The sequence below is a fragment of the Bactrocera latifrons genome, unplaced genomic scaffold (genome assembly GCF_001853355.1).
Source record: "Bactrocera latifrons isolate USDA-ARS-PBARC rearing strain unplaced genomic scaffold, ASM185335v1 scaffold_203, whole genome shotgun sequence".
In the NCBI taxonomy this organism is placed as follows: domain Eukaryota; kingdom Metazoa; phylum Arthropoda; class Insecta; order Diptera; family Tephritidae; genus Bactrocera; species Bactrocera latifrons.
The window spans coordinates 127,894-137,045 of record NW_017535553.1 but is presented as its reverse complement, the minus strand read 5'-3'; the positions used below and the strand labels follow the sequence as shown (position 1 = coordinate 137,045).

At 35.9% G+C, this 9,152-nt stretch overlaps 1 protein-coding gene and 1 non-coding gene across 4 annotated transcripts in view; one reads left to right on the top strand and one right to left on the bottom strand.

The window, feature by feature from the left end:
* The window catches only part of LOC108968122 (centaurin-gamma-1A), a 262,919-nt gene that overhangs the window by 169,961 nt on the left and 83,806 nt on the right, over positions 1–9,152 (top strand). The window lies entirely within an intron of this gene.
* On the bottom strand, positions 2,825–2,896 carry Trnaq-uug. Its single transcript has one exon. It is a non-coding gene; the product is annotated as a tRNA-Gln (tRNA).

Genomic DNA, 9,152 nt, shown 5'->3' with positions numbered 1-9,152 from the left:
CTCTTTTGCATGCACAATCTCATCAAAATATTATATTCAATCCAAAATTCCAATAGTTTCTATTATATTACAAAAGTGCGCACTTTCACTCTAACCKCAAAGAGCCTCATAAACATCACTTTTTTATTTGACATTTATGGTACGTAGTTGTCATGCGCGCATTAAACAGAGCGCCATAAACGATGCAAAGCATGAAAGCATAAGCAGCGGAAACGCGAAGGGGAGTTGGGCACAAGCCCCTGTAGCTGTTGCCTAGAATCACTGATCCTTTCATAATACTCATATTCAAGGTAGCGCATCTAATCTGTTTTTATCCGCTTTTTTGTTGCTCGCCTTTTGAATTCAAATATAAATTAGAAAGAATTTTGTAAGCGCTTTTCAACGGTCGTTCTCTGGCTGGACATTTCAATATGCGCGCGCTCAGCAGTGTGTGTGTGGGGGGGATGAAAGTTGTTTGGCGGTGTTATGTCTTTCAACTTTAATGAGATTCGCTCAAGCGTGCATTATGCTTGAAAAGGTAACTATGTAAGCGTCTGTATGTGTGTGTTTGTACGAGTGCGCGAAGCGTGTTATCCTTGTTGGGCATTGTGAAAGCACGTTCTGAATTGTGTTCTGCTCGAAATATTTCATAATTGCGCGCTTGTAATCCGAAAGGTTATATGTAAACCCTTTCATGCCATTCGATACCCATACACACAGATACAAATTTTCGAAAAAATCATATTTTTAAATTTGCTTATTAAAAACCAAAAAAAAAAAAAAAAATTTGGTTGCTGAGTTTTGTTCAGTGAATGTTCCAACAATTCAAAACGTTCCGCATTGTTACAAAACCTGTCCGCCACATGTTTTTTTTTTTTCAACTCGCGCTTTCCATTTATCATTTTAATAGTTTCGCGCATAAATTTAGTTACAACGCACATAAAAAGTCAAGGTGCAAATCGCGCTGCAGCCGCAAGTCCTGCACGTGGCTCTGCAGCACAYGCCGAACAACAAGTCTCGTAACTGCAAGCTGAACGCGGCGTTGCATACAACTGGTGCAGGATAATTGCTTTGCATGTCCTGCATAATTGAAATGTTGCCAGTCGCGTGCAATTTCCACGTCATTTTTCACTTCGTCTCCGCTTTTTATTCATTGCCTTCATAACAAAGTTTGGCATTTTAAACGAATGCACGCGCCAGCCGGCCACCAACCATCATCTATATATGTATATATGCATATATAACATGTTTGTTGCTCGGCTGGCGAACTGGTCAGTGCAGCGCATGCGCAGCCACTTAACGCTTTATTAACACGCCTTGCGTCCTATGCAAGTAAGACAAGTAGCAGCCCACCATCGCCACCACCAACACCACCATGTCCACTACTCGGGCAGCAAGCCGGGAAGAATAGTTGCATGCAAAAACCGATGTAATGATTTTTATTGCTGTGAAGCGTTTGTATGTGTGTTCGCTTGCTAGAAGGGTCGGTTTTATAGAGCCCCTCAAGTGGGACAACTTTACTGCGCCGTTAATGTTGCCGAGCGGCATAAAAGTGCTGGTCACTCCGCTTAAGTGGTTGCGCTTTTAAGTGCTGCAACGGTCAAAAGTGCAATATTTCGTTCGCCTTTGCAAAGGCAGGGGTGTGCGGAATCATATTAAAGTACAGTTGTTCAAAGGCAAACTCTAATTCGACTGGTTTTTCAAATGAGTCGTGTTCTAAAATCTGGCAGTTAGTTGCTCAGATTCTCTTCTTCTTAATTGCCGTAGACAACGCTTGCGCGATTATAGCCGAGTTAACAACAGCACGCCAGTCGTTTCTTCTTTTCGCTACGTGGCGCCAATTGGATATCCCAAGCGTATCCAGGTCCTTCTCCATCTGGTCCTTCCAACGGAGTAGAGGTCTAACTCTTCCTCTGCTTCCATCGGCGGGTACAGCGTCGAATACTTTCAGAGCTGGACTGTTTTCGTTCATTCGGACAACATGACCTCGACAACGTAGCCGCTCAGATTGTGCTCGTTTTAATAATAATTCTTAAGGAAATGATTGTTGTTGTTTTAGCAGCAGAAAACATCCCTGAAGTTATTTCAAGGCATAATATCGAGTTGGCAGTCCTTGGCTGAATCAAAATTCGGGTCCTTTCCGCTTACTTAGACCCGACCGTCGTGGGAACGGAAATGGTCTACCTTCGTGGTTTTGAAAAAACTCCTTTCTTGCAATGTATACATAATTRGAAAAAGTCCTTCCCAGAAAACTTCCTCCCTGAATACCAATTTGGGTTTAGACCTGGAAGGTCCACAGTAGTCTAAGTGTTTGCCTTCAAACAATCCATGGAGAAATTTTTTGAGCACAGTATTGATTTACATATCATATTTAATGATTTTAAGCAAGCATTCGTTAGTTGTAATAGGATGCCTATCCCCACAATATTTCAGAAATAAAAAATGCCAGAAAAACTTATTAGAGGTGTAATGATGTTCTTACGCAAACCCGTATACAAAACAGTAAGTCTAAATCCTACATAATTAATTCTGGAGTTGACATAATATTGTACAACTTTTGAACACCATTAGGAAAACAATTTCAATGAAAAATATTAATAAATTAGCTTGCGACGGTTTTAATAATATTTTGTACTTTAGAACCTGATATGACCACGATTGCTAATTAGTTTTTAAAAATTCTCTAGCACTAGAAGGTAATAAATTTTTAGAATAACCAACGAACTCATTTGGTTACTGCGTATAGTATATTTGTATCAATCATAGCAAATTAAAAAAAAGTTTGAAATCAACACGCAAGTATTGAATACAAAAAAATAAACGCGCAACAAAAAAAATTGATTTAAGGTTCTACCGAGATTTGAACTCGGATCGCTGGATTCAAAGTCCAGAGTGCTAACCATTACACCATAGAACCGACTAATATTCACTTGTCAAAAATAAGACATAAAAACAACGCAAACCACTAGACCTTCAAATGTCATTGACACTGAATTGATAATTTCTTGTTAATTTATTTTAATGTAAGCTAAATTTGTAAAGGAAAATTTAACGAAATCGTTGATATACTTCATGGTCTACGGAAAAAGTCGCCATAATTTGAAAAACGACTAATTGGTGTCTACTATATTTATGTTATAAATAATATATTTAATTTAATCTGTGTACATATAATTTTGATTAAGATTTAGATTTTGAAAAGTTTTTACATTACATATTTTTAACACTTCGTATATTTGACATAAGTTTACTGTTATGCTTAATAAAACGGTTATTTTTTATACGCTATAAGATTTCTCTTACGTTTTTGTACCCTTTAGATCTGATATCATTTATGGTTTATATTATCTAAAAGAATAATAGAATGTAAAATAAAAATTATGCTCGAATAGCTCAGTAGAAATCAAGAAATGTTTAGCTAAACAAATACCATTGGTGAAAAAGGGCTTTTCGTATTTCTAATCAGCTAGAGGCACTGCAATGACATCTATTGACAACTACTCAATATATCCATAACGAGAACACACGAAATTATTCCGCGACAAAAACGAAGCTGTAACGCAACTTAAAACCTTTATAAAATTTTATCGAGTTACTTCCCTTACTTATCCAGATGAGCATAGAACTAGTAATATTTTCTCAGATAGCGTGCGTTCGGCTCATTTCTCCTACCGTTCAGGTGCACTTCGGCAGCTAAAACGTAAAGAAAAGGCATGTGRCAGACCTGCAAGGCAACTCGTGGCCTGGCAACAAACAAATCGCTCAGTTGGCAGGATAATTATATACTTAGCCCAAAGATTGACAGGCAAACAAACCGCCGCAGCTACTTGCAAGACAGCCGACGATGCCACATGCCACACGACGCGGCAAGTGAATGCAGTTAATGCSACGCTGTTGTTATTACACGCTTTGTTCCACACGTGTCACTAACTTACCACTCTCCACCGCGCGTTGCTGCTACAGCACAGTAGCACTTGTGGCGCATACTTTTAGCCAGCACTGTGCCGGCACTATAAAATGGTAAAAATTAACAGAAATTAACCCAAATGAAAGGAAGATATTCCACATATGTATGTGTATATGCGTGCTTGTGGACAACTTAGTGGTAATTGTGGCGGCTTGCTGCCGTGCCACATTAAAGTTAATGAAATAATTTCAACTGAGTTGGCGTTTTGAAAGTAAGGAACACATTGCAAGCATGCATAGAACTCCGTGTAGTATTAGTATAGAATATAAAAAAATATTTTTGTGCCTTTTCGGACACTTTTTTCTCGTTAATTACTTTGCTTCCCAGCACTGCCGTGTTGCTGCCTCATTTTGACAGTTTAATTGCGGATTGTCGCTCGGTCTGTTGGAAAAATCGCTTTGGTCAGCCCTCTAATGCCGCACAATTGCCGAATTCGAAATGTCCTTACTGCCGTGCTTCTCCTCTTGTTTTTTAGGATATTTAAACCAAACTGTTTAAAAAGTAATATTGCGAGTGGAAATTTGATATTTTTTGCGYATTTGTTAGTTTTAAGTGATAAATGAGCGCAATTATTCATTTATGTCGAACTAAACGATTTCCTCCCTCTTTACGACGCGTATTTGTAGCAAATTAATCTTCAATTTGTAGTACGTAAGACTTTTCTTTAAGCAGCTAACTAGTAAGATTCTTTCACTTTATTAATTACATTTCTGTCTCCTTTCTTTCAGGTAAGTTCACGGAGCGTTTGGCATTTCGCATTGATTAATGACTGTCAAATGTGTTAATCGTCGTACGTGGTATGTRCATATATGTATAAGCGTGTATTTGTGTGTGTGAAATCATAAAACTGTAACAATTTTTTATGCGCTATTTGAACTTGGTGCACTGTAGGTATTGCGTACTGTCTCAAAACCGATGGTTAACACACCACAAAGATGTTTAAGTATGAAACATATATTTATTTCGATTATATAATAATTTCACCGTTTTTACGTTTAGGTGCATTATATAGTATATATTACAATTTTATAATTTTTATGCTTTAAAGTATTGAATTAAAATTTTTTAGAAAAAATACAACTCGCTTTTAGAGTTTTCAGCAAGTAGTCAACTTTGGCTTCTCGACAGCTATTCCCTTTACGTGTTTTTTTTTTATTAGCATAAAAGAAATAAAAAGAGAGTTATTCTGATTTCGATCTTTCACCTTGCTATAGTGATCCGATCTGATTTCGGAGGCTACTGCCTTATATAATAATCTATGACAAAGTTTTCCRAACAAGCTCTTTATTCCGAGCGTTCAGTTTGCATGGCAGCAGTTATGTGCTGTAACAGCTTCCTGAGGGAACGATATTTCAAAAACTGAGGGACTATTTCTATAAATTATTATAATTGAATTTCTTATTCTTATGTTTTAAAAATACAAAAAGAAAGGAAATTTGAAGTTGAACCATTCATAATTGTATAGGGTGATCCATTTGGAGGTTCCCTACTTTTTTCAAAGACAGAATGTTTATTATCATTTGAAAGAACATCTTTTGGCATTTATTTTTCAAGATTTTATCTTTCAAATGTTGGTTGCGGCTGCGTCGCAGATGGTTCAACTCTTGAGTCAACTTTTCGATGACTCTTCAAGCATTTCGACTGGTAACTGGCGAATGGCATACTTGGAGCAACCAGGCCTAAATCGAAGAGGGATTTTCCGCATAGATTTTATACTTTATATATTCCTACTGAAAAAATTCTAACGGTATAATATCATAAGCCCAAAACGTGAAATTATCTGTTCACCGAAATGTTCTCTCAATAAATCCATAAACTGATGCGCTGTGTGGAAAGTGGTGTCGTCTTGTTGAAGCCAAATGGCGCCGAGATCACGAGCTTCAATTTCAGGCATCTAATAGTCGACTATCATGGCGCGAKAACGGTCGCCRTTGATGGTTACATTTTCACCAGCATCTCTTGAATATATTCAAGTTGCTCTTCTAAAAAGTACTTCTACTTGGATCACCTGTTAGAATTRGCCTAAAATATGTAAAACAAAGGTTGGTTGCATTGAAGATCGAAGTTATCCCAYTCTAATGAGGGATCCGCATATACTTTTCTTTCAATTCAACTCGACAAATTTGTTGTCGCTTTCACATGTATATTTTCTAAAACGAAAGCAGAGAAATTACCAATCGAACACAGCTATTAAGTTCCTTTGCCAAATCTTGGAAGRAATCGAATCGAACGAATAACTGGTATAAACAATATTTATTAAAATAAAAWAGTTAGAAAAGCGTGTGACTATATCACTTCAATGGACTGTCTATATACTATCTCKAATTGTAGGTTTTCTTTTTCACAAATAAATATGAGGAGAGCTCACATATAGCGAGCATCTGTAGAAGTAGAAGTGGCGAATCGAATACAAAATTGCTAACCCAATATTAGTGGTTGATGTTCGACGCTATTAGTGATCATTTCTGTATATGCCTTTGTACATGTTTTCAATCTGGCCCATTTTATTTTATTGTTCAATAGGAATGTCTCAAAGATCATAATTTTGAATAATTTGTTATGGACTGTTGTCGCATTTTTCTCTTTCGGTAAGCAATGGAATGTTTGAAATAATATTTTTTTTTTCTAAAAAACTGCTATCAAATGTCGATAATAACTCGATTTTAGGCATTATTTATAGTTGCGAGTTTTTTTTTTCAAATTTTTTTTTTTTTTTAACTCATAAATTTGGCTCGCTACATTTTTTAAATTTAATTTTGTTATTGATACTTTTGATCATATTTTCTGAGATTTCTTTACATTTCCTCGACCAAAACTAAAACATGACCGCATAAATTTCGTCGCAAATTGCCAAGTATTGACAAGCATTGCGAATCCAACACATTTTCATTTGCAGGCCTCATGTGCTAGGTAGCCAGGCGCATGTGTTTATTATAGCCTCAGAGAATTTGCAATTACTTTTGCTCTTTTGTTGTAAAAAATACATATAATAAAGTTGCCAAAATTACATATGTCAAAGTGTCACAATCAATTTTTAAGGCACAGTARGAGAAATGGTGTGCAGACAGAGCAAAAAGGTCACGTGGAAATGAGAAAAGAAGCGGTGAGTTGGAAGTGTGACGATACAGGGTAGTTTTTGCTCGAGCTCGCCAAGTAACACTGTCTTCAAAGCAAATTATAATTTCTTGTCTTTTTATACAATTTTGTTACATTTTTAAATATTTTTTTTATTTTTATTTAGGATAAATTAATTTGGACATAAAAAAAAATTTACATAAAASAACTTTAGTTTTATAACATAAYATTTAAATTGCATTTTATTTAATTTATTTTATTGTTGCATTTATTTTAATCCAAGATTGTGTAGAGCTGTTGTTGATCACTTGAATTTTATTTTTAACTTTTTCCTTACTTTTCTATTATTTTTTCTTCATTGATTTTACGATTTACTTAATTTTTTTATTATACTTACTTTTTTTTTATTATTTTCTTTTCTTTTTGTTTTCTTTTTTCGCATCTTTTCAATTTGAAACCACAAAGTAAATAAAATCAATAGATTCTCAGAGGGATATCTGTTCCAACAGCAACTTTCCTTTTCTACTTCTTTTGTGCGAAATTTCAATCAAAATTCGCTTAACCACAACAAAATATGGGGAATAATATATAGTATTTGCCTTGTGGTGTGTTAGGCAAGACGTATGCAAATATCAAAAATTGCCTTCAGCAACCAGGGACTAGGGGTTGCACACGATGTAAAAATCTTTTCATACAAAAATCCTTAAGGCTAAGACAAATAAAACGAAATTGAAATTATTACATTTGAATGCAATATTTGCAGCAATAATGCTGGCCTACAATCTAAATCACTATTTCATGTTTAATAAACAATTATGGATAAACTCAGTCAGGTAAGCAACAAATAAACACACACATGCATGTATATAAACAAATCCTTAAGAAAAAGAATCCTTAAAATAGTCCACAAGCACAGCTGCCATACAATTCGCATTTAATTGAAATTATTTTCCTCAAAGCCATGCTATTTTCTCAGCAGCATGAATCTCCGAAATTCTCGCTCGCCGAAGATTGCATTATATTTAATTACACGCAAATCGGCGCACAAAGCCCTTCATTTGGGCGCACAGCTCGTGAATTCATAATTCATATTTACTAACAAAAGCCAGCGCCGAATTTATGTACGTTTTGCCGATCAAAACTGAAAGGTTGAGAAATTTTGTGCGAAAACTCGCTGCGAAATTTCGAATTCCGTGCAATTTGCGCCAATCAAGCGTGAAAGGATTATGAGTGTGGCGCGAAATTGCCGAACATGGCCGAGGTTTGTGTTGTGTCTTGCAATGCATTTCTTGCTGCATGACWTAGTTATTAGTGGCGCTGTGCACATAAACAAAAGGCAGTTAAACCCTTTTACGCTCTCGAAATTATGCGACACATATTTTCTCATTCTTTAGGTTGGGTGAAAGTATAGCAGAAGGGCTTAGAGGCTTGTTGCTCCGCAAAATGCGCTAAATTGTCTTGTCATACACAAATAAATTGCTGTCATAATTTSTGAGCGAATTCGATGCGCTTTTTCATGGAAACCCCTTTTTGAACTGTTGTTGTAATAGAAAAAGAAAATGCAAGAAAGGATAATTGTAGTATACTTTTACTAAAGGCGTGTTTTTGGGGTGATATGAGTCTCTATTTAAAAAAAAAAAATGGAGTTCCACAATATTTTCCTATAAAGCATAAAAAAATTATGTTACAAATTTGCAGCTATAGATTTCGAAGGGTCTCCTACGTTTCATTCTGGGTRTTAAAARCGTCATGGCAAACTTAATATACCCTGTTCAGATTATAAAAAGCAAAATAACTGTTGGACTAAAATTCAGATATATCCTAATCCGCTTGCGAATGACAAATGAACGTGCTCATAATAAATAAGATAATAAGCAACGATATACATATGTTTATATAACTCAGCAATTTTTTGGCTTTCCACCGTATTATTCATACATATTTATTTATGTATGTATTYACACGAATTTCGTCATCGCCGCATTCGCCTTGTGTCTGTACAATTTGTCATATGTCCTGCGGCATGCCGCRTGTGTGAATGGCGGAGCGCGCGCTGATGAGTCGAATCAATTCGGTGCGAGTTAGTAAGCCAAGTTAACTGCCTATACAACAGCAAAACTTGCAAGCGCGC